Below are 26,232 nucleotides of genomic sequence, written 5' to 3'. Positions count from 1 at the left end.
AGCTTCAGCTCGGTCCTGAGCCTGAGATGTTCTGATGGAAAGATTCAGAAGGACAGAGGTTTGTTTATATTTCTGGCTGCATCTTAGACAAAGCATAGTCTGCCTTTCCTATGGAGCTAGCCTAGGCTACTCCTGGGGCTAGACCCTGCTGTTCCTAGACAGCCTACACTCCCATTGACTTTGATAGGACTTTTACTTGTATCAAAGGATTGCAGAGTAAGGCCAAAAGTTGGAGATTTTTCAAATGCATGGTCTTTCTTTTTTGGTAATGCAATCCCCCGGGAGCCCACTGGAGAAAATGGTGGCCTGAACTATAATTCCCATAAGGCAAGGCACCGATAGGGAAGTTCAGTTTAATGCTTTGTTGAACTGATTTGAAATAAAGTATTTGAGGTCAGTTCAAAAAATGATATATTTGAATTTGGGTTGAACTGACCAAAATAAAATATTTCATTTTGATTTTCCCAATGGAAAATGAAATTTAAAAAATTTTTTTTTGCAAAATCAAAATTTTCCCAATTTTGATTTTGTGAAAATTCCATTTTCCATCAGAAAATCATTTTGATGGAAAATTTCTGACCAGCTCTAGTTGTACATGAGAAGCAAATTAGATCCGTATGTCTCAAATGTAAGCAGTAGGTGCAATGCTTTTATGTGAATTTTTAAGTGGATCTCTTAGCCTCTGCACCTTGTAGTCTTTTATTACCCTTTTATAATATCCTTACATTTGAAACTTTTCTTTGGCAATCATCTTTTAACCTCAACACACCAAAGATGGCAAAAGTGTATTCAGAAATGCCAACATGCTGCTATTCATATCTGCATTGGTCTCACAAACAGCAGCTCCTTCCAAAGAGCCTGGAAGAAATGTCTAAATTATATCTCGTATACTGTAAGTCACATTGAGCTGCATATGCTCTAATTGTTGGGTTGAAATGTGGAAGCCTATTTTAGGTTCTGTATGGCGTTCACTGAAATCCTTGTTACAGTTTTCTGACTCTGACGAGAATGCACTATTTTTGTATCGTTTGTTTGCTTTTGTTAAATTTTAGTACACCCAAGTGACTCAAGAGAACAGCATGCATAATTTTTTTCTCCTCAGCTGATCTTCAAATGAAGATCTTGTGCAAATAGGAGGGAAATAACATAAAAATGAAGAAATATGGGGTATTTTATTAAACATTATTTCAAAGAAAAGTATCACTTTTTTTGCAATACTTATCTCCTCTGATATGGACATTGTAGACTAGCTTGGGACTCTACGGCACAAGCCAGTGATTATCTCAGCAAAGTTTTGGAGCCCTAGTGTAAATGTGATATGATTCTTATACAACGCTTACTAGTTCCATTTCTCTAGCTCCATTTATTTTTTTATACATTCTTTACCTCATGTGTTGGTTTGTTTACATTTGGCTGTAAAAGCCATTGTAGAATGAATTGCTATCAATATATTACATCTGAGTTTTGATCTGTTGCTTTGTTTGCTTCTTTCGGTTTGTTACAGTATGACATCAAACATATTATTAACATACTATACACACCATACCAACTCCACCCTGCCGCATACATTTGAAGGATATGGAAGTTGCAAAGTGAAACACTCAGAAGACATGAAATTACAAAATTAAGGGTGGTTATGCAATCTTAACACATCCCCTTGGTGCATATATATTACACTCATGTAATAAATTTATTGTATGTCCTTTTATTGTTGTAGGACTGTTGCCTTATTAAAATGGCATCTTTCATTAGCAATATCAGCACCGTTCAGTTACTAGAGACACTGAATGGAGTGACAATAATATCTAAAGTCTTCTTTTCCCCTCCTACTCAACATATGCAGTAATATAAAAATATTGTTATTTAGTAAACATTTATATGGCTCTCTAAGTTATTCTAAGTAATCAGCACAATTTTCTTTTTTTTTAAATTGTTAGAGAGTTCAAACCATCTTCGATTTCGCCTGTTCTTATGATAACCTCAGGCATTACACACACAGCCTCCTTGGATACCATAGTGAATTTAAGCAACTTCCTTCTGTCATATGAACCACAAAGCCAATGACTAAGATTAAGCAGATTTCTCCAGTACCAACAAATAAAGCCTTATGTTGAACTATTTCTGGTTTTTCAGATGCATTATGATGTTGCTAAATAAATCTAGCAATGCCACAACAAGGCCTTATTTGTGCTCTAGCTCACAAACTTTGCAACCTAAATGTCAGAACTAAAAAATTGCTATTCAAGTGAGAAGGGGAAATACAGTTTATACATCCCCCATGTCCTACAAAACCTCTACTCATAATCTTGGGTCATTGCAGATGCACAAATAATTGATGCACTGTACAAATTAGTCCTGAAAACACATTTGCTTTCTAACTTTGATTCAAACCTCATTACATTTAATAGTTCCATACCAAAATGCCATGTTGCATAATAAAAATTTTGACCAAATGTATGTACTTTTTTTCTTGCGCAATCCTTTGCAACAGCGAAATACTGAAAACTGTATTATTAGCATGTTCAAAGGGCAAAATGCACTCCACCAGCATATAGCTGGAGTAATCTGGTTTTGTGAGAGCAAAGTCCCAGTAGATGGGGTTTGGGAGTTGAAATCCACCCTTCCTTGGCATAACTCCGGTTATCATTCTTTGCTCTGGGTTAGATTTGTTATGAGATGAGAAGATTCCCTCCATGGTGCAGATAGGACATCCAGGCAACAGATTGCCCCTCAGGCAGTGCCAACACAAGATGCAGTGGTAGTAAGCACTGTACTGGCCTACTCTATGGGCCAGATGCTCAGCTAGTGTAAATCAGCATAGCTCCACTCACTTCAATGATTGATACCAGCTGGGGGTCTGGCCCTTTGTGAGAATTTCACCTAGTATGAATATTAGGTAAAGAAACATTAGGTACCATCACAAAAGCAAGTTTATAACCCAATTATGATCACAACCAAGCTAATCCAAGTATATTTTATCAGATACATCACACAGAGAATCAGCATTAGACATCTACCAAGCTAATGCCACTGCCTGCTCTAGTTTTTAAGTAATTTTTTTTTAATAAAGGGCAAATCCTGAAGTCTTTCAGGAAATTTCCCTGAGTAAAGCGGAATACAGATCTGGGGATTTGACCTATGGAGAGAAAGATGGCTCAGCTGTTCTGAAGAACTCTTTGCTCCAGCCAACTTGTGTTTCTCAAATATTTTATTCAGCAACCTTTATCTATCTCTTACGCACTCTTACAAGAGGGCACTGCCAAAATTTTTTGCCATGTGACAAATTATTATTTTATAATGATAAATGTCTTGTAAGATAATACTTGGATAGGTCTCTCCGAATTGTTGTTATATAGGTTGCTTATTAGGGAAGTATTACGTTTAGGTTTGTTTGATTTTTAGCTCTACATTAAGAAACAACACATACCAGGAATTTTAAGGTGTCATTATTCAATGATTTTAAGAGGAACACTGGGGATATCAGTGCTACAACAATACAAATTAATCAAATGAAAAAAAAGCAAAGTAATTAAAGTTGAGCAGTGAGACCAATGAATTCAAAGGTAGACCAAACTTTAGCAATGGATATTCAGTAACAAGAGCCTAAGTAATTAGGTATTGCTGAAGAAAGATTGTTAAAGTGCCCATTAGTTTAGTTCTGTGAAATCTACTTCATTTAGGAACCAAATACACTTTTTATGGTCCACTTCAGAAGGTTCCATTAAAACATAAGGGGCCGTGGGGGAAAGGATGGTCTTGTGGTTAAGGAATAGGAAACAAGAAATCTAGGTCCTATTCTTGGCTATCTTATGACTTCTTGTGTGGTCTTCGGGAAGTCATATAACTTCTCTGTGTCTTAGTTTTCCATCAGTAAACTGGAACTAATAAAACTTCCCTATCTCACAGATGTGTTGCCAACATAAAGCAGAAGTAAGGGTAGCATGGTATGGCATTGCCACCCTTACTTCTCCACCGGTGCTGGTGGCAGTGCGGCCTTCAGAGCTGGGTGCTCGGCCAACAGTCACCTCTCTCCGGCCGCCCAGCTCTGAAGGCAGAGCCACCAGCAGTGCAGAAGTATGGGTGGTGTGGTGTGAACATATCCACTAAATTTGCTATTTATGCCGTGACTCACCTGCGAAAAATGTGTGATTTCTCTGGGATTTAAGTAGACCTCTTATTATACAGTATGACCGAAATTCTCAAATGGGCCTCAGTTTTTGGAAGCCCTACCTGAGACAGTTTGTATCTGATTTTTAAAAATGGTGAGGACCACTAGTTAAGTTAAATAGGAGTGGAAGGTATTCAGTCCCTTTGAAAATCAGGCCAATGCCACTTTTCAAAATTTGGCTTCGAAGCCCATAGCTGTCTTCCAAAGGAAGGAAATTAGAGAAAAAAAGCTGTTACTGATGAAGTTGTATTTATTACATGCCTTACATTCAATAACTCCTTACTACATGAGTGGCCCCATTATTTTCAGTGGGTCTACTTAGTAAAATGTTACTCAGAATAAGTAAGGCTATCCAGATCTGGCCCTAAATGACTCTGTGAAATATTTGAACAGTGGTCTGAAACTACAGCATATGTCTCCAGTATCTGAGTCAAAAAATACTATTAGTAATAGCAATAGTTTTAGTCATTTATACTTCGGTAGTGCCCAGAAGCCACAGGTAGGATCAGGCCTCCATTGTTGTGGACTCTGCACAAACATTAATAAAAGACACTCCCTTTCTAGCATACAGTCTAAAAGACACAAAATATATGACTGGCAGGGGGTCAGAGATATAACATAGAAGTAAATGAAGATTTTTTAAAAAAAATTTAATTGAGGATAGAGATAGGGTGGAATAGTAGATTTGAAGAAGTTAGTAAGAGTAAGAGTAAGAGAAGGAAGAGAGGGTAAAAATACTAGTTGAAGCCTAGGGTTATTGTCTTTGAAAATACTTGCAGTAGATGTGGATAATAACATGGGAAATATCAGGTTAACCCTAAAATTCAGCAATTATTGGGAGTAATGGCTAACAATCCTACGTTGTGAGTACAAACTAGGAGAAGAAATGAGAAAACACCTTGTCTGCCTTGACAGGAACAAAACAATTTATTGGCCTGATATAAAAAAAAGACAGGGTGGCGGGGAAGAGAGAGAAGAACATAAGCTTGAGTCAAAGAACTGATTGGGAAACCAATGCGTAAGTGCAAATAACTTAATTCTTTGTGTATTTTAAATTATTTATTTAGTTCTTTCTTCCCTTATAATCTGTATGAACCCTGCAGTTACTGAGATTGTTCTCAGGCAGAGATGCAGGTGACATTATTTTAGCCAACCCTCTCAGCCACTCAAGCTTGCAGTTCTATAAACGTTGCTCTGTCAAACACACGATTCAAGACACTCATCTACTTGCTTACTACTTACCTAAAACATTTCTCATGTCAGTGTTTATGTCTCAAAGCCATATCCAATATTTACCTCAATGCACATGGATTTGCTTAGATCTTTCTTTCTATGTCTCTAAGGTATTATGGAGGGGAATGGAGCAGGATTCGTTTTATGTTTAACCACTCATTTATGTGAAACTGCCAGAGACAACAGGGAGCATGCTACATAATGAGAAAATTATCCCAGGTTAACTTTGTTATTATATTCTTCTGCTGACAAGAACAATATGTATGCCATATTCACTAGGTTTCAGATGGCTGATAAAAGCCCTCAAGTGTTCTCAACATAGGCTTCAACTTAACTAACAAATACTAGACAGTTAATAATACAGTAGCTAAAGCTAGGCCTTTTAAGGAACACTTAACCTTTGAATACATAGCTCTGTTGCTTTACAGCACTGACAATCAAAATCATATTGGAGCAGTTGTTTCTAGTGGCCTCATTAGGCTGAAATTCAGCCAGGCTCCCATCACATAGATGTCTGTTCTTTTACCATGCAGCATAGCTTCAGTTTCATAAAAGGTCACATTTCAGTAACAAATGTATTAACCAGAGGAGACCCTCCGCCTCCAGGCTCCAATTGTTACATCATTTTATACATTAGAATGTCACTTAAGCAACTTTTTACAAAGTGAAGGGTCTTAAAGATATCAGTGAAAATGGTACTCAGTGCATGAATGGGAACATAGAAGGGCCTCAGAATACAGCTTTAGAAACTACGTAGTAGTTATGCTGTAATGAAGGTCTCTAATGCAAACGGAGGGAAAGGAGAATGCTTATCTTCCTCAGCATAGAGGTCCATAATGCGGAACTGTTAAAGAAAGCCCAGGTAAAGAGATCTCTTGAAATGTTCAGTCAGAGCAACAACATTCAGAACTGCTATTACGCTTCCTCCAAGAATCTCAACGTGTTTCCCAGATGCTAATTCAATGAGCTGTGAGGTATCTGTTATGACTATTTTTCAGATGGACAAACTAAGCTACAGAGGCCTATAGGCTCCTGACCTCCACAAAGGAGTATGGAGGAGACCAACTTAATATCCACCCATCAGAGTGGCAGACTGTGCTGAAGGAGTATGCTGTAGCCATGGCAGTGCAGCAGAAAATAGAAGCCATGCTACCACTGGTTCACTACACCCAGCTTCACTCTGTGAAGTTACAGCAGGAGTTCATGTTGCCTAAGGCACCATTAATTCTCCACAACTGTTTCTGCAGATTGGCGACAGCTGAAAAAGGGGCAGGATACTGCATTGTTCAGGCTCTCCTCAACTGTCCCCTCCCCAGTTCTTACTCTCACCCTACACAGCTAGATGAAGGGGTATCCAAGAGTTGATCCTTCCTGCATCTGTAGTGGAAACAGCGTATGGGGCCAGTGAGGTTAAGTTTCCGGTAGAGCTGGAAACAGAGCACAGAAGTCCTGACTCCCACTCCCCAGCAGTATTGTGAGTTTTACAAAACAATCATCTTCCACTTATACTCCTCAGTTCAAACTGATCCTTCCCCAAGTGCAAACAGAAAAGGACAATGGCACAAAAGTTCCAAGGGGTAGAGTGTTTCCCCTCTATTTTTCTGTAGCAAAAGGAGACAGTCAGGCAAAGTTACAGTCCAGACAAATTTTCTTTAGGGGTGGAGATGATCTTCTAGGGCTCCTCTCAGCCTGACATCCTCAAAGCGCCAGTGCACAGAGCCTGTCTCCAGCTAAGGAGAAGCTTCACGCCAAGCCTGTTGGTGCCTCTCTGAAAAATCAGACAGTGGATGCTGCTTGACTGATGGGATGAGTTTCCTCCCCTCTAGGGCTGAGCATCACAACTCCTGCAGGTTTGGGGAGTAAAGGTTTACACCCTGCAAAGATATAGAATCCAAATTCTGGCCTCATATCTATGGGGTTGAAAAAGTGTAAATAAGGGTGTAATTTGGCCTATTATGAGACAGTGAGATTAGCTGTCCTTAAGTCCTGCCTCCCAGTCCCTTGCTGTAACCAGTAAACCACACGGCACACCACTGGTGGTACCAAGACACACAAACTGTGGATCAGGTTCTGCCTTTGGATACGTACGTGGCTCCCACTGAAGACCATGGGAACTGCAATGATACATATCCACCCCTTGATATAAAATAGCTGAATGTGTTGACCTCCAGAGCACTACGTAAAGCTCATCTTTTGAGCAAGCATTTAGGGAGTGCTCAGATGATTGAGACTTGGAGTTTTTTTGCAATCTGAGGATGGCATTTTGTTTTGTTGTGTTTCCTTGCTGACACAATGTTTGCTTTTTGGTGAGTGGGCTTTGCTGCTCTTTTGTTTGATCTTTTTTTTTATTGCTATGGTTTGCACTTTTAGTGGATGTCAGGGCTTGCAGAGCCTGGGAGGTGTCTCTTTTCTGAAGTCTAAATCAAAATAAATATCTGAGGGCAGACTATAACCCATACCTTCACATGTCAAGATGAGAATGTTGAAGGAGGAACTGAAATTTAAAAGTCATAACTAGCTGTAACATATGGGGAGAGAGAAATCTCAAAGCCTCTGCAAAACATTGCTCGATGGTTCTTAAGTTTGAGACGACAGAAGAGGACTTCTCTAAAAAAAAACCAAACAAACAAAAAAAAATGACTGTGGAGCGAAATCCCACCCTCAAATCCAAGCTTGAGGAAGAGAGGGGAACACAGTCCTTAATGAAGAGTCCTGGGTTCACTTTGCAAAGGTTTTGTAGCCTTTTTTATTTAAACTGAATTTAGTATTAAACTACAATTGGTTCAGCTTCTGTTGCTACAGTTTCAAGCTCTCAGTGAAAAATCACCTCTGGTGCTTTTCTCAAATTTGGAGACTGCAGGAACACATGAAGACCAAGGACAGTGACCACAGATGCAATCACAAGTATGAAGTCTTATCTGTTCTACAACTTTTATTAAAGCAATAAGTTAAATTACAATTACCCATGCATATATAAATCCCACAAAAAAACATGCAATGACTAATACTGTAGTCATACTCACATCCCCTAGGATCTTACTGACCTCTCAAGAGATGATCAATAGGGGGTGGTTCCTATTAAGATTTCCCCTGGGTCTTCCACTTTTGCCCAACCAGATGACCTCTTTTATATTGTTCTGATCATGCCTAACACCTTATGCACGTGTGTGAGTGTTTCAGCCCTCTTTTCCTTACCTGTACTTCCACACCCCATGAATTTTGGATGACTCATTTTTCATAGGTTGGTGTCTTAGTTCTCCTTATTATCATTAGCATCTATGCACAACATGTGTCCATGGTAACCTGGGGACAGAACAGAACTTTCTGTGATGTTACAATCAGGTGTTTTGTGGTCTATTGCAGTCTATTTTTTCCATAACATCACCTACTGGCATTCCTTCTAGTAATCCTGAAGCCGTACTGGCACAGGGTTTTTCCTAGGTTACCCATTCATGCCAAGCATTCTTAAACCTGTGGCCTAGTATGGCTAAGCTAAAATCTTACAGGCTTCAGCCTGTTGCCTTGCATTTCAGCCATGCTTTACTTATGTGCACACTCTTCACTCCTAAATACTTATCAATCTTATACTTCTATAACCCTATAGTTTAAATCTATTTAGCATAGATTAGTTATATATGAAATAGCATATGCGCTGTCCATAATGCTAAATAGTACATGATAAATGGATGATAAAATGAACTACTTGGCTACAGTTCCAATAAATATGCTTATTGAAAATAAACAGGTGAAAAGTAAAAATGCTACTGCAAAAGTCAAGATTGTTTGTGTTCAAATTGCACTGGAGAAATTAGTCAAGGGCAGTTCATCCTTGTGAAAATATGACCTGTGACACGGCCAATTCAGCAAGACTTTATGAAGTACATGGTGGTCATACAAATCAAAGACCGCTACAAGCAACTTTGAAGCTGAATTACAAAGATTTGCAAGTTCAAAAACCATTTAAGATTTGACACAACAAACAATGACACAAAACAACAAAAATAAAATTAATAAATACTTTAAGAACAGAACATTTCTTGATTCATTTCTCATCGCTTACTGGATTCACCAAGGCTGGACATCACATGCCCTTTCTCCTTCTTTATTTTTTCTTGTGTTTCCACTATAACCATTGCTAATCCCACACATACTTACTCTGAGAAAAAGGAGGGGAACTTAATCAGGATATTTAAGCACAGTTCAAATAGCATCACAAGGTTCTCACCTCACTCCGTGATCCTAGCCTGCTATTTGCTTTATTGATCAGGTTCTATCCCACACATTTATGTTAGAAGCAGCTTCACAGGCAAAGAAAATCTGAATGGCCTCCCCAAGCCTGAATATGTTGAATATGCCACTAGTCTGATTAGTTTTTTTTTTTAAACCAGATCTATAACAAAAACATTTTTGAACAACAAAAAAAGGTTTTTTTGAGCAAAAAGATTTTCACTGAAATGTTTCATTTTTGTCAAAATTTTAAAGTTTTTCAACAAAAAATGGAACCAAATTTTTTTTGCTAAATCTTTTCAGGTTTTGGTAAAATAATTTTAGTTTCCAAATCACACAAGAAAACCTATTTATTTATTTTTTACCAAAAGTTGTTTTCAGAAACAGAACTTTTTCTGTTTTCACTTTTTTTTAAAGTTTTTAAAATCCCCCTCCTCCCCACGCCAAAAAAACCCCTGACCTTTTTCAACCAGCTCTTGACTTCCCCTCGCCATCCACCCCCAATCTCTGGAATCATAGAGCACCTCTTCCTTGATTCTAACTACCTACCTATAATCTATATACCTATCTTAGGTACTTACATGGCCCCCCCGTTGTACTATCTAACACCTCACAATCTTCAATGCATTTAGCCTCTCAGCACCTCTGTGAGGTAGGGCCTCAGTTTAGCAGCAGACACATGGTCTCTCGACAAACATACATGTGTGTGACTACCAGGGACATCTGAAGTTAAAATAATTTTTCAAATTCAAATGTACTCTGTGCAACAAATACAAACCATCAGCTGTGTTGTTAAAAATAGCAAGAGTTACTAACAGGATGAGCAGTTTGTTTCCGAGTCAGACCCTCCAAACCCCAAACAAAGCTGAATTCAGGATAGAGTTGGCAATTAAAATCCACTGTGTATTGATTCATTTCTATTAATAATTAACAGTATGTTTTTGACTACTCTGTGTATCTGCACCAGGATTCCACAATCCAGAAGGTACAATCCATAATGACACTCTCCACTTATTTGCATCCATTCAAGGGATTCAGACCATTTTGAGGCTTAATTAATTACTACTTTTACTGCTTCTTCTCTGTAGGTAATTATTCCAATTTTGCACATGACTAAATGATACAAGCAGAGATTAAGAGCCTGATTTCTTCATTATGTACACAACTACATGTGAAAAAATACATTGCATCTGCACCCCTAGTTTATACATGCAATTAGAGTGACTACAGGTGTGAATCAAAAAATTTTATGCAAATGGACAGATTCTCATCATGAGCCAGAGCTTGATCCAGAGCCCACTGAAGGCCACATCTACACTGGAAAGTAGCACTGGTAAAAGTTCTGCAGGCATAAAGCTGCCAACGTAGCTATTTTGTGAGAGCACCACATTTGACCGCCATTCATGGTGCAGTGCATTCTCATAGCACCAGGTTGTATTGGCAAAAGTCGTGCCGCACTGGTAGGCATCCCAGTGTCCCTGACCTCACTGTCTGGTGCACGGTCTTATGAGAACATTTTTGGGTGCACAGTGGGATAACACCACTTCTCTCAGGGCATTTTGGTATTTAGGGGTCAAGTTCACACAATTTCCTCTGATCCATCCCACAATCCACCCTTTTCCACACCGGTTTTCTGTTGCTCTGCTATCTTGCCAGGAGAAACAGGACTGCCTAACAGCTTTGCGGAGCAATCTCATCTGTTAGAGAGAGGGTGACCTATTCTTTTGTATTTGTGGAACCTCAACAATCATCACAGCAGCCAGCCATGCAGCAGTGAAAAGAATACTGAGGTGAAGTGGATGATGCAGACAAAGAATAAAAGTTCCCAGCTGCTTCAGGCATTCACTGACCATACTGTGGAGTGGATTGCAACCTCGGATTGCAGTGGGTTGTAGGCAATCAGCTCAGTATTGGCAAATGTACAGTGGGGACAGTCGTCATTCAGGCATGCAAGGCCATTAAGCATGTCCTTTGGCACAGGACTGACTCCGGGCAATGTGCAGTAAATGGGCTTCCCTAACTGTGGATGCATATCCTGATGGAATGCATATCCCAATTCTACCTTCTTCCTCCCCCCGCCATTTCCTCTGATTACGTAAACAGAAAAAGGTACTTTTCTAAGGTTATGCAAGCTCTGGTAGATCACCATGGATGTTTCACCAACATTAATGTTGGCTTATCAGAGATGGAGCATAGCGCTTGCATCTTTAAGTATACATAACTTTTCATAAAGCTACGAGGAGGGACATTTTTCCCAAACCACCATGTTCACATTTGGTGGGGTTATAATGCCAATTGCGATTCCTGAGGACCCAGCCTACCCCTTTGCTTTTCTGGCTCATAAAGCAAGGCAATGGGCAACTGGTTAGCAGCAAGAAAAGATTTAACTGTCCACTGGTTCTTAACCTGCGGCGCAATCAACACACAGCAGCGGCCCATGTGACATCGTCAGGGCCATACAGGGAGTATTGGATGCAGTCCACATAACACATTGTGGGCCGCATATGTGTCCCACAATGGCAAATAGATTGAGAACCACTGGCAGGTGCAGGATAACTATGGATTGTGTGTCGGACAGATTAAAGGAGCAGTGGAGAGGTTTTATGACTAGGCTGGACCTCAGCAAACCAAATATTCTATTGTTATTGCTGCATGTTGTGTTTTTACATAATATACATGAGGCCAAGGGGAAAATGCTACCAGCAGGGAGGAGAAGGAAACTGGAAAGACTTTCTGAAGATTTTGAATATCCTAACACAAGGGCATCAAATCGACGGAAGCCATAAGAAGACACTTGACAGTGTGCCATAGGCAAACAGTGTGCTGCTTTGTCCAGTTTTTTGTTACTTTGTGAGTACATGGTATATGTCCAGGCTATGGATTTTTATGAACTTTTATGACTCTTAGGAGGAATTAGTGACTTGGGGGCGGGGGGGGGGGTGTTCCATCTCTATCTTGTAAGAGAAAAAAACTGTTTTTCAAAAACACCGAATCTTTACTGTGCAGTAATAAACAACAAAAGTGCAAAATGCTGACTGCTCTGGACTGTATCACAGGTTAGTGTATGTGTACTCATAGCAGTCCTCATTGTCCACTGGTGAACTGTGGAAGGGAAAGTGTTGCAGGGAATTTTGGTGCTTTGAGGGAAGGTTTATGCCCTGGCCCAGAAGCAGGAATTGTCCACCTAGTGGAATGGCTGCCAAGGTGTAGGCCTGGATGCTCCACTCCATAAAACTTTGGAACATCTGTGTTTATCTGAGGTGCTGCATGATGTTTTGGAGAACCTCTGCCCTTCTGTTTTTCTCTCTGTCCCTCTGTCTTTCCTCCAGCTTTTATTCTCTCTATGCCCTGGTATCATAGGCTCCAAACTCAAAAGTATTAAACAGCTCAAACAACATATTCCCCCTTGTCCATTTCTTTTTCCTCTCTCTCGTGGTCAGTCTTTCAGAATATGTGGAAGGGATGGTCCTCAAGGATACCCCAAACCAGGTTCACTGATAAAGAACCAGACAAATAGCCATTGTTAGATTTACAGGGCTAGCAGACACCAAAAGATAAATGCTACAACTATTTAAATTTTTCCCCATATAGATCTACATACAATTATAAACAAGGTCACACTCACAACTGCTTGCTTCAGGGCCATGTAACACCACACACACAGACACCATGATGAGTATATGGATGTTTTTTCAAACTCTTCTCATGATGGGCCAGGTGTGTAGGTCCTGGCTCACTGTAGGAATAGTGTAGTAAACACGATTATACTTATTACAGACAGTGTTGATCCTGGTGGATATAGGGTCCCAAAGGTCCAGAGAAGGCAACTGCTTGAGGTGGTTTGCCATTGCCCAGCCCATATGCTGTCAGGTCTCTTCACAGCACCTGAAACAGATCATTGAAGAGCGTCTTGGGAAAATGTCATACCATAAGAGGGAAAAACAAGGCTGTTCTTGCTAGAAATGTGCAGGCAAAGATCAAACAATACTTTGTTGGATTTTCAATCTGGAAAACCAAAATATTGTATTTTGGGTTATAAAACCCACACCCAATAAATTTAGAATACTATTTCTGTAAAATCATATATTCTGAATGCCCAGTTACTGTCTTGCTTGTAAGATTTCCTTTGTATTTCCAATGTAGATAATTTGAATGCTCAGGTACCAGTTTGTGTATATTTCATTTTCTGTGTTGAATGTATAGAATTGTTTTCGTCCTGCAAATTTTTAAAAAAATTTGAATGCTTCAAAGGCTTCTGCTAAAGCATATATTTGGGAGTGCTTTTTGGTTGCTTACAGTTTTCTGTCATTTTTGGCCCAGTTCTGCCAATGCATACTCTTAAAATAAACCATTTGACAAAAGAATTCCTTTGTTCCCTGCCTGTATATGGCTGGCCACCATTTTGGAAGAAGCACAGAGAAGAGGTAAAGTTTCAGGGGCAGGGGGCAAAGTGAAATAAAAAATGTGCATTGATGGTGGCCATAGATTATGCCTACCTGAGTCTCTTTCTCTGTGCTCAGTGGTTTCCTTCTCTGCTGTTGGCTGGGTCTCAAAGAGCACTAACTATCCATGGGACTGTATCCTCCTCAGCAAGTTCTCTCTGTTTGGGTGCAATTCTGGGGTGCCTTCCTCTGGATGTCACTATAATTTGTGGGCCCTCCTCTCACCACAACCACTCAGTATCTAGCTCTACACAGTAGCTATGGATGGGATAGCACATGCTATTTTGTTGCTCTCCTTTGCTTTCGGTAAGACTGACACAGTTCCTTCCCCTTTGCCCACGACTGGAACTTGTCCATATTTTGTACCCCGGCTTCGGCATTCCTTTGAAGTGTGTGTACAACCATCTTTATTCTGTGAGAAATTGGCACAGAAACAAAGCACTAACTGTCACAGAAGCATGTCTTATATTTTGTACTGATAGACAGTGGGCGATAAAACTTAAGGGACAAGTACTGCCTGCAATTCTAACACCAAATCGACCAATTGAAGTAGCACATTATTAAGGAAGGGAAAGGCAGATAAATTATGGCCTGATCTCAATGGAGCCAAATTGATATCTACCACCTAAGGATCTGGCTCAGAGTTAGAAAAACAAATGCAGCTTGTTTGTTTGCCAGGAAAGTTCTCTTCTGCACAGATTTCATTTTTTTAAAAAACACTAGATTTCAAGGTGCTGGACTGATGACAACCATAGTGTAAGATAATACCCTATCACGTCTGACAGAGAGCATCTCTTGGGGAGAGTACTTCTGTTCTCATTATATGAATCTGGCTCTAAATTTTGCAGTTCTAGCTCATCTTGAATCATAATAGCTCCTTATATTCATGAAGTTCTCAGAGCACTTTGAAAATGTTTTCAGGCTCACCATGGAAAAAGCAGCCACTTCTTTGGTGGAAAAAAGCCTTCATTCTGTACCAGAAACACTGTACAACGGGTAGTTAGTTTTTTAGGGGGAGAAGCGAAGAGTTACTATCCAATGTATACACAATGGCAATTTTAAATAAGCATAATATAATTATGCTTATTTGGAATTTGGTCAGGCCACTATTTTAACAATATCTCCAGTCCTATGAAAAGTGCTAAGGGAATTAATTGACTGCAAGTATTCAGGGCCTCAATTTAACACGTCATCTGAAAGATGGATTTCATTACAACATAACCTGCATTCTGGTTTACAGGACAGAGTAATCTGGTTATACATTAGAGTTATTGAACCTAGTTCTAATCAGTAATGGAGTTACTTCAAATTTACAGTGGCACAAATGTGAATAGATCTGTAAAACTAGTGAGAGATTAGACTCAGGCCCACCATGCAATTTAATAATTACTGGTATTAGAAATGGCCCAGTACCTCTCTGTACTGTTATCAGCTGGTTGTGAGCAGACCCAATCACTGTTTCCAAGCCAACCAGCTGTGGATGGAGTCTAGTCACTGTTTCTAACTCTAGAACACTAGGGCACACTCCCAGGCTCAGACTTCTTGTTTGACACCCTTCCGTGGGATATGGGTTGCTGCTGCCTACCCAGCTTAGACCCCAAACAAGTGTTGGAGACTTGCCAAAGCCCTTCCACTTAGCTGGAGCTCTAAGGGAGCACGTGTAAGTAGCTAGCACTTTGGCCTTCTAGTTTTAACCCATTTGATGACAACATGGCAGGACAGTTAGGAACACGTGGAATTGTTTTTACCAGTCACTTTAATCTTCAAGCACTCAAAAGTTACCAATTTCTGAAAGTAACAAAGGTCCTGAGATCCCAACACTTCCATAGTCTGAGGTTCAGCAGTGCAGGCAGAGTCTCTTGGGCAAGTCCTTTTTGCATGTGGCTATGGTTGGCCTCTTGCACAGAGCAGAATCCCATTCTTAAAAAGAGACCCCACTCCGTGCTCAAATGGAGAAGCTCCAGACCCATGCTTAGCCCATTCTTCTGGGCCACCATGTAGAGAAGCCATTGTTCCATGGGGAGTCCTGTAGTTCAGAGACAATCAGAACTGATGTTTCTGGATTGCACGATTGATAGCTTCTCAGTAAATCCTTCAACAAGGTGTCAGACACCTTCCCTGGGCAGGGCAGCTGGCTGGAATGCGGCATAATGGGCTTGCCATGGGCAAGCCCAGACTTGTGCTCAACACGCAGTACAAAATAGATTTCATAATTTGATGCAGCTGTACCCACTCTGTCACTATCTGTACTTCCTGTTCTCCAATGCCACATGCAATCTAAAATGGATAAACAAATGTTATTGTATGATTAAAAAACAAAATAGGATTAATGAAGTCAACAACACAGTTCATTTTACAGTGAAATGCAGCCTACAAAATGTTCTAGCTAAAGAAAAATAAATTTTCCTCTTGTTTTCATTTCCTAAAATAAGAATTACTGCAGCACTTTTGATAACGGCTTTCCTTAAAAGACGCATACTCTCAGCTATCACAAGCATTACAGTTTTAATACAACTTTGTTCATAGCAGTTGTAAATAAAGAACATTCATTAGTCAAGTGCCCAATTTGACAGCAGCTTTGTTTTTACACTGATTGTTAAATTATGTATTCTGCTGATTTATTTACAGCCTTTGAGTCAGAAGCTTAAATACTGTATACGAAAGAGCTGCAAAAAATAAAGGCCAGGGATTCTGAGTTTGGGGAAAGAGGGGAAGAAGGACATGAATTAGGAGTTCTTTTCTTCCACATTTTTTTTTTTTTTTTTACAGGCGGATTCGAAGGGAGAATTTACACTGACCTGTGAACTAGAGAAACTGTACTGCTGGTGATATTCCATAAGGAGCTTCATGCTGAGCAGTCAAACTAAGCCAAGTATGTTTCCATTTATGTCTACGCTACGGAGACGATGCTGGCACAGCCTTGTAGTGTAGACACAGCCTACACTGACAGGGCCTTTTTTTTTGGTCTGTGTAGGAACACCACCTCCCCAAGTGAAGTTAGCTATGTCAACGGAAGCTGTCAACACTGGGGGTTACGTCCACATTGCTATGTCAGTCACGGTGTGTTTCTTCCACATTTCTGACCAACGTAGCTACGCTGATATGATTTTTAGGGTAGACCAAGCCCCGGTTTCATAGAGGCAATGTTGGGGGGGTGGGGGGAATGACTGTATTTCCCAACACATTATGGTACAACTGTCACAGGGACTTGTTCTCCTGCCTCAGGATACAAGCAACTCCCATTGATCTTTATGGGAGTATTGCCCTTCTTTTTTGTGGCTGATATTTACTTCTCCTTGATATGTTTTTGGATTGTGAAATGAGTGGCTAATAGAAAACTCTTCAAGAGACACATACAGATAAACAATGTTTTGATTATTAATCCTTCCACAGACAACTGGCTGATTTGAAAAATACTACTCTATTATTGCATACCACCTTCAAACTGATGGCTTTCAAGTGACACCAATCATAACAGTGGAGTAATGCTCTATGATTTCATTGAAGACAACGTATATTCACATATTACCCTTTGATTTCAATATCTTTCTAACTCTGATTTGTATCATCCAACCACCAAAACTTATCTGAATAATTCTTGTATATTAGACACATTAAATTAAATATGATCTGTGTTTATAAAACAGGATTGCTTCATTAATAAAATACATTGAAAAGATATAGCTGTCTCAACAGCAATTTTGTCAGTTAAAATACCGTGATATAACTAGAGTTTCTACACTTCAGTGCTTCTCATGAGGGAGTGAAATGCTTATTAAGTAGTGTTCTACATTATTCTCCAAATCTTCTTTTTATGTCTATTTTAAGCATTTGATTATTGCCTGGCTAATAATAGGTGTTTCTTTAGTCAAAGAACAGACGAAAGGAGATAGTATAAATTGTAGCATATAACTGTTCACTGACTGCCATTGATAATCCTAGCTACTACTGTCTGAAATTCTTCCTCCTATGTTAGTAGCTAATTTATCATGTAATAGTAATTAAAGCTGTGGGAATCAGGAAAAACCCACAGAGAGCAACCTTATTCTATTTTATTTATTTATTTTTAAAATATACAATGTTTGCTATACTCATGAATCTAGGCAAACCCAGGTAAAGTCAATGACAAGAAATTACACACAAAAATGTATTTCATAGGTTTGAATTCCACTGAGGAGGGGCCCAATAGGCCCAGTGCCAATAATTATTTTTGAGACAGATGGGAATATGTCAAGGAGGAAGACCTTGAAGGGAACTATGATTAAGCAACATGAAGTGGCAGGAGACTATCTATCAATCCATACAAGGATTAGTGTATTCCAAGCAAGACTAGACTTTCCAGAAAATACTAGTGCATGTGGAAAAACTGGAACATTCAGTTACTCTTAGAGTCTGATGGTATGAATTCAGAGTGCATTCAAAGATAATTGTGAAAGGAAAGATAAATAGGAAGAACCAATCTCCAGTCCTTTGAAAAGTATGGGGCTCATCCCCCAACACCCAAAGATTTCAACTGAGTTATTATGGATTCACAACAATGTAACTGGGAACACAATCTGACTCAACTAGCACAAGGAGGAAATTTTTCAGCCACTCCTGTTTTCCTCTTTTAAAGAAAATAACTAAATCAGGAAATTATAAGGAAATAAGTAATTCATCAAATACCAGGGTCATGTCAGCTGAAGGAGGCTTGACATTGTGATCTTTTATACAAGGTTTCTCAGAATGTCTTGGTGAGGAATATTGCACAAGGCAGTTTTGGATAGAAGCAGACGTAGACCTTTCCTTTTATGAGCACCAAGGAATCATAGATTTGCTCTGCAAGTTCATTATGATGTTTACTCTCTGCACAGCTACAGGTGCTCAAACCATTCTCCCTCTCTGCTTCTCATCCCAACCAACCACCCATAAAGTACTTATATACTGCATTTTCCAATTCCGTAACTCTTAGAAAAACCTTTACATCCAGTACCAATGTAACAGGCAGAATAGGCAACAGAGCCAAATGGACTCCAGAACCAGTAAATCAATCAAGCCTTCTAAGCCCTTTTCTTCCATATTAACATTAAGATTAATGTGTCCCATCAGAGAACTTTAGTAAACACAAGAACAATTGGTGACCTGGTTTCCTTTTTACTCAGGGCGAGGGCATCATAAAAACAGTAGTCTGAAAAAGGACTCTCTCTTTATGTTATTAAAGTAATTTCATTTAATTTGAAAACCAAAACAGATTGCATGTCCAAATGCATATCACCATTTGAAAACATCCATGGAATTGCAAGATCTTTGGGTAACTATTCTAGATGGCACATTTGCATTTTTTTTCCTTCTGTAAGTATATAATATTTGTGAAAGATGTCAGATTCTGTCATGGAAACTGAAATCCTTCTTTCACGCCACCGAGCAAATACTGCTTGGGTACTGACTTCCTGTACAGCACCACTCCTAACCTGTGGGGATTCTGCTAAAGATGAGAGAGCAGTTCAGTCTAGGAATCTATTCAATCCTTGGCCTCCTCCAAGCCAGTTAACAAAGGTGTTAATTATTATATTGATGCCATTTGCAATATGGCCACTTGTCCTGAGACTACTAACTCACTTGAGACTGGACGTTAGTAGGGTTGCCAACGCTCCCGGATTGGCTAGGAGTCTCCCGGAATCGGCCTCCATCTCCCAGTAGCTATTGAAACCAAACCGGGAAATTTTAATAGGCCACTAAAAGTCCAGTTGGCAGCACAGCGGGCCTAAAGCAGGCTCCCTACCTATCCTGGCTCTGCATGGCTCCCAGAAGTGACCAGCACGTCCCCCTGCACCCCTAAGTGCAGGAGTGGCCTGGGGGTCTCTACATGCTGCCCCCGCCCCAAGCGCCAACTCCGCAACTCCTATTGGCCGGGAATCGCAGCCAATGGGAGCTGCGGGGGTGGTGCCTGCAGCAAGGGGCAGCATGCGGAGCTGCCTGGCTGCCCCTGAGCCTAGGAGCCGGATATGCTGGTTGCTTCCGGGAGCCGCTCGAGGCAAGCGCCACCCAGAGCCTGCATCCCTCACCCCCTCCCGCATCCCAACCTCCATCCTAGAGCCTGCACCCCAACCTCTGCCCCACGCTCAGCCTGGAGCCCCCTACTACACTCTGAACCCCTTAGCCCCCACCCCCCAGCCCAGAGCCCATACCCGCTCCTGCATCACCACCAGCTGGCTCCAGCCCAGTGAGAGTGAGTGAGAGTGGGGAAGAGTGAGCGATGGAGGTAGGGAATGGAGTGGGGGGAGTGGCTTGAAAAAGGGGCAGGGCAGGGGAATAGTATTTGGGTTTGTGCGATTACACAGTTGGCAACCCTAGCAATTAGACAGCTTCCACACGCTAATGCTTTTGCACTACTACTGGGCTGGATTTTAGCCAGTGACCTGGTGCTGAAGGTCCTGTATCCCACAGCCAGTCCAACTCCTAAATCCTATAATGTCTGTCCCCACTTTCAAATATCCAAATCTGTGCATTGCCAAGTCCAGAAAAGCTTAAAGAACCGATCTGAGTAATGTTGTTACTTAAAACATAAGGTAAACTATACATTTAATGAGCTTTATAAGGGATTAGAAATTTAGAGTTCTAGAATTCAATTAGAGATTTTCTGAGACAGTTTATTAAAATTAATTTATTCTAAACTATCCTCCTTCTTCTCAAGAGCGTAACATGACAAAAATCATACATACGGACTCCCATTGAATGCACAGTCTGATATGTGCAGTCCACGTTGTAAATATGGATGCCTAAAGAATAGCCAATGTAGGCACTTTCCTGCTAATTTACATGCCTACAGAAGTGTAAATCCATAGAAGTTTAGGAATCCAGGCTTGAAAACTGGGTCCATGGATTCCTTACATATCACATGGCTGGCCCTGAAAATGCACCTCTTTTCACATGTGGGAGGCAAGCTGTTGGAGCTGTTTCCCTTACAACCACCAGAGTCTTTGTTTTGTGGTTTCAGAGTAACAGCCGTGTTAGTCTGTATTCGCAAAAAGAAAAGGAGTACTTGTGGCACCTTAGAGACTAACCAATTTATTTGAGCATGAGCTTTCGTGATGCATCCGATGAAGTGAGCTGGAGCTCACGAAAGCTCATGCTCAAATAAATTGGTTAGTCTCTAAGGTGCCACAAGTACTCCTTTTCTTTTTGTTTTGTGGGTTTTGTTTGTTTGTTTTTTTGGTCAGTCACTTTGCCAATTGTTCACCTTACATCAAGCATAGAAACTGCAGAATTGCTGGGTGGTGGTGATTGGTGAATGGAGCAGAAACTTCCCTTAAAGGAAGGGGTTGCTAAATTGGAAGAACAGAAAGGCCTTTTATTCTAAGAAAAAGAAAAAACACTCTTCACAGTGAAGATGAAAAATATTGTATTTCAGTTCTCGAAAGATCCTGTTCTTTCTACAGTGGAGAATTTTTTTTCCAGAGCACAATCTGCACAGCTCTAGCCCCAAGCCTACAAAGTGGCAAGAAATAGATTCAAAACTATTTACATATATTTTTATTTTTAGAAATTATTTTATGATTGCAATAAATGTGTCATTCTGTGGCATGATATTCAAATGAGGCAGTTAAGGTTTCATGCTAAGTACCTCAAGCATTTACATGTTGTATTTGGCTGTTATTGGGATAGTAATATATACTGGGCTTTGACTTGTTGACTGCTATTTTTATTTATTACTTGTGTAGTGCTGCAAATGTACACAACACTCTACAACTGGTTAGAACAAAACAATTGCCCTAAGAAGCTCAGTCTAAAGAATGAGTATGTACCATTGACAAATTGATTCTATGGAGTTGGGCAGAGAACTGAGGGAGCAGCTTCTCATCCCTGTAAATTCAAACTATGTTAATTATTAGGGCTGTCGATTAATAGCAGTTAACTCACACAATTAACTCAAAAATTAATTGCTATTAACAATTTAATCATGATTAATCACAGTTTTAATCGCACTGTTAAACAATAGAATACAAATTGAAATGTATTAAATATTTTTGGATGTCTTCTATATTTTCAAATATATTGATTTCAATTACAACACAGAATATAAAGTGTACACTGCTCACTTTATATTATTTTTATTACAAATATTTGCACTGTAAAAATGATAAAAAATAGTATTTTTCAGTTTACCTCATACAATACTGTAATGCAATCTCTTTATCGAGAAAGTGTAACTTAAAAATGTAGATTTTTTTTGTTATATAACTGCAATCAAAAATGCATGTCCTCTAGAATAGTGGTTAAAGCATGAAGGGACATGTGAATCTTTAACACATCTGGCATGTAAATATCTTGCCATGTCGGCTACAACAGTGCCATATGAACAACTGTTCTCACTTTCAGGTGACATTGTAAACAAGAAGCAGGCAGCATAATCGCCTGCAAATGTAAACAAACTTGTTTGTCTGAGTGACTGACTGAACAAGAAATAGGACTGAGTGGACTTGTAGGAGCTAAGGTTTTACATTGTTTTATTTTTTAATGCAGTTATTTTTTGTACCTAATTCTACATCTGTAAGTTAAACTTTCATGATAAATGATTGTATTACAGTACTTGTATGAGGTGAATTGAAAAATACTATTTCTTTTGTTTTTATAGCACAAATATTTGTAATCAAAAATATAAAGTGAGCTCTGTATACTTTGTGTTCTGTGTTGTAACTGAAATCAATGTATCTGAAAATATAGAAGACATCCAAAAATATGTAAATAAACGGTATTCTATTATTAACAGTGAGATTAATGGTGATTATTTTTTTAATTGCTTGACAGCCCTATTAATTATATAACCAATGAAGGGCCAATTCAAAATTTTATAATAAAAAATAAAACTCAAAATTCAATTTGGACAATCACTTCAATCTTAAATTTCACTTTTCTCGAGTATTCATGCTATTAAACTTTTCAACCAACCATATTAACAAGGAGTGGAAGGCATTATTTTCGGTGGACTTGGCAATGAAGTTGTGAATTTCCAGAAGAGATATAAAGGAGTATGATGTTCTCTAATATAAACAAGTTAGGAGTACATGTAAGCCAAAATTAGAATAATTTATCCTAGTCTCGTCATTGTGAACTTTGAGGCTAAATCAGATAAATGACAGCAGGATCCAAAATTACCTCATTTGGATTTTACAAGCTGAAAATGTTATCAGTGACTGCTTAAGAAACCTGAACTATTCTAACATTTAGCTCCACCTCTGTCTGAAATAAAGACATGCCCAAACCAAAGCCTGGTCATGTCCACTGTCAGGTTACCTCTGGACTCCAACAATTCATCCAGCAGCTCTCTCTCTTTAGAGCTCCTTGGGTTCTGCTTAACCATTTTGGGAGAAAATATATTATCCACCCTGTCTCCCTTTATCTTCCCACCCTTCCAGCTCCTTTGCTTGCTTACTCTTCTTTTTCTTGCCTGTACCTCCGGTCTCACACTGGCTGTAAACAGAAATGAGCCTGAAACAAGTCCCCAGAACTAACTAGTCAAATTTGGAGGAAGGTTGAATCTGGATCCAAATTTTCTGGCTGACCCCTCCCCCATCTTCAGATCCCAAACTACAGATATGAACACCCCCAAAGCTTTGTGGAAGTTTCAACCCAGATGCCTTATGGCCTGAAACAGAGAGTTGGGGGTAAAATGTGGCTGGCACAAACGGGGTTATTTCATTTCTGGACAGTAGATCATATAGGTACCTTACCCAGGGTAAGGGGGAGCCTTACACAGTTTTGTTTTTGTTTTTTTTCTGAACGGGTTGAACCATCTAATTAATTATAATGGCTGGAGTCAAAACTTTCCAAAGAAGGGAGTTCAAGATGGGAATCAGCATAAAACCACCATGGAAACTGATGTTACTTAAATACTCTGGTATATTCCAAATTTTAAACTTTGATTCATTAAAGTAGCCAAAAATGTACAGCACATGTTGTACTCTCAATCCGGGAGGTTTCTAAAACTCCAATTTCTCTGATTGTGCTGCTACTTTAGCAGAATAAAAATTCCTTTTTTCCCCTTCACTTTTACAAAGTTCCCCTTCTAGTTGTGTCTTAAAACTGTCAAACATGCTTTACTGCTTCCAAATAAACACATCATTTTTGGCAGAATTAGTAGATGGGAAAGGTAGGAACATTGTTGTTTTAGGAGTTCATATAAAAAGCAAATTTTAATGTTTCAAAATTTAAGGCTTTCCTAAAGTTTTAAAATATCTCCTCCCCTGACTCCATATGTGATGTTGTCGAAATCATTATGAAGTGTCCCTTTGGAAAAATAAAGCTGATTAATTAGAGTAAGTCTCCATTGTAGGATTCAGCAGCTATATAAACATTCATGGACTTTTCTTAACAAGTATTTAATTATTGTTTTTAAATGTTTTTAGAAGTTGAAATGATTTACTGGTGAGCCATTTTGCGGAACACATTAATTGGAAGGTTTGTCAGTTAGAAAGCCGTATATGCATTGGGAATTGTATTGGAGCAGCATTGCGTTAACTGGAGGGTATTTTGCTGAAAGATTCCTTTGACATGGGCATTCTGCAGAAAGGAAAAAAAGTAAGGGAATTGAGAAGACATCCAAGGAACAAATTTTCAACTTCAGTCTCCTACCCAAATCTTTCAAATTGGAAAATTGTGTCATTTGTGGGAAAGTGAATTCTCATTCTGCTTTCATACTAGTCTAGCAGGCACAGTATGGCTCTCAGTATGTGCACCCTTTCAGGATCAGGATCAGAATCCAGCACAGGGTAATATCTTTCAGTTACTATTGGCATTTAATGGCATATTGGCATCTGCTTAGCCACGTGGAGGCCAGTTATCAATGGACCAGTCTACACATCACTGGCACTACTAACTGGTATTCTTATTGATAATCTCAACTGAAAAGCTACTGGTTGAAAAGGCTATGTGGAGAGAATTACCCTATCACCCCCAGCAGTGGCCTTTTCTGGTGAGGAATGAGGCACATTGCGGGGGCAGGGTGGGGTAGCTTGCACTGCACATGCAAGTTTTGAGACAGGATTTACAAAATAGATAAAACAGAGAGCTTCAGTTTTCAGGGCTATTGACCTAACACCTCTTTTGAACATTCATGTTATCAAAAAATGTAACATTTTAATCAAATAAAGTGTTCCTCTGACCCCCAAATAATCCTCCAAAAAATCCCACTAGCACACAATGCTCTTAGGAATCAGGAAATAAAGAGAAAAATATTAGGTATAATTGTGCACTTCCACACTAAAACCTGAAAAAATTGACATGCTGTAAATTGTAAACATTAATCTAAACCAGAAAAAAAATTCCCAAACCTCACAATGTATGCTTGTCTATAATCTGGGAAGCAATATTTCAGTATTCTCAGGCGTAACCATAAATGACATGGCCATCTCTAATTTGGTATCCAATATCTGACCAACCTTAGCTCATCCACAGACAAAAACAGGCATCTCTAATTTTCTAACCAATCACTGAAATTCTTTACTTACCAACCAATAATTCTGCCATCTCTAATTTACCAATAAATAATTCTGCACTCTCAAATTTACTAACCGATAATGTGACCAATTTGCTGACCAGTGATTGTGTCAACTGGTAGTGCCCCTAGTGAACAGTAATTTGCTAAGCAATATTTGGAGCTTTTCCCCCTTAGCAATAAAGAACTTTAGTGATCTTAGGTTCAGTACTCATTACACTGTCCTGAAACTCTTTAATGCCGATACTAAGTCTTTTACAACGTAAGTATTTGCTTTCTGTGTGAATATGCTGTTTATCCACATTGACTGCTTAGAAACTGCACAGATCTCTTTAGAATTTCTGTGAGTTGGAATATTGTTGTCATTATTAGGAAATTAGCATTTGAGAGGAACCTTCTCCCCTCTCCCCCATCCCCAGCAGTTGTTCTCAGCACACTGCAAATTTCTCCAGCAGTGTTCTTGCCATCATGCGGGGGATTTGGCTAAGATCCCACAACACTTGAACAGAGTGTGTTGGTGAAGGAGTGACACAGTTAGCCAACTGTGTGACCCCAGTGATCTTACCACCCAGGTTGATCCTGCCTAGTGGAGCAAAAAGAGTTCACGAGTAAAGCAGAAGTGATTAATTTGGCTTGTCTAACTTCACCAGCCCTTGGCACGAGTGAAAAAACAGATCTTTAAATATTTT

Source organism: Eretmochelys imbricata, chromosome 12 (genome assembly GCF_965152235.1).
Source record: "Eretmochelys imbricata isolate rEreImb1 chromosome 12, rEreImb1.hap1, whole genome shotgun sequence".
In the NCBI taxonomy this organism is placed as follows: domain Eukaryota; kingdom Metazoa; phylum Chordata; order Testudines; family Cheloniidae; genus Eretmochelys; species Eretmochelys imbricata.
The sequence above is the reverse complement of the archived record's forward strand: the minus strand, read 5'-3'. Positions refer to the sequence as shown.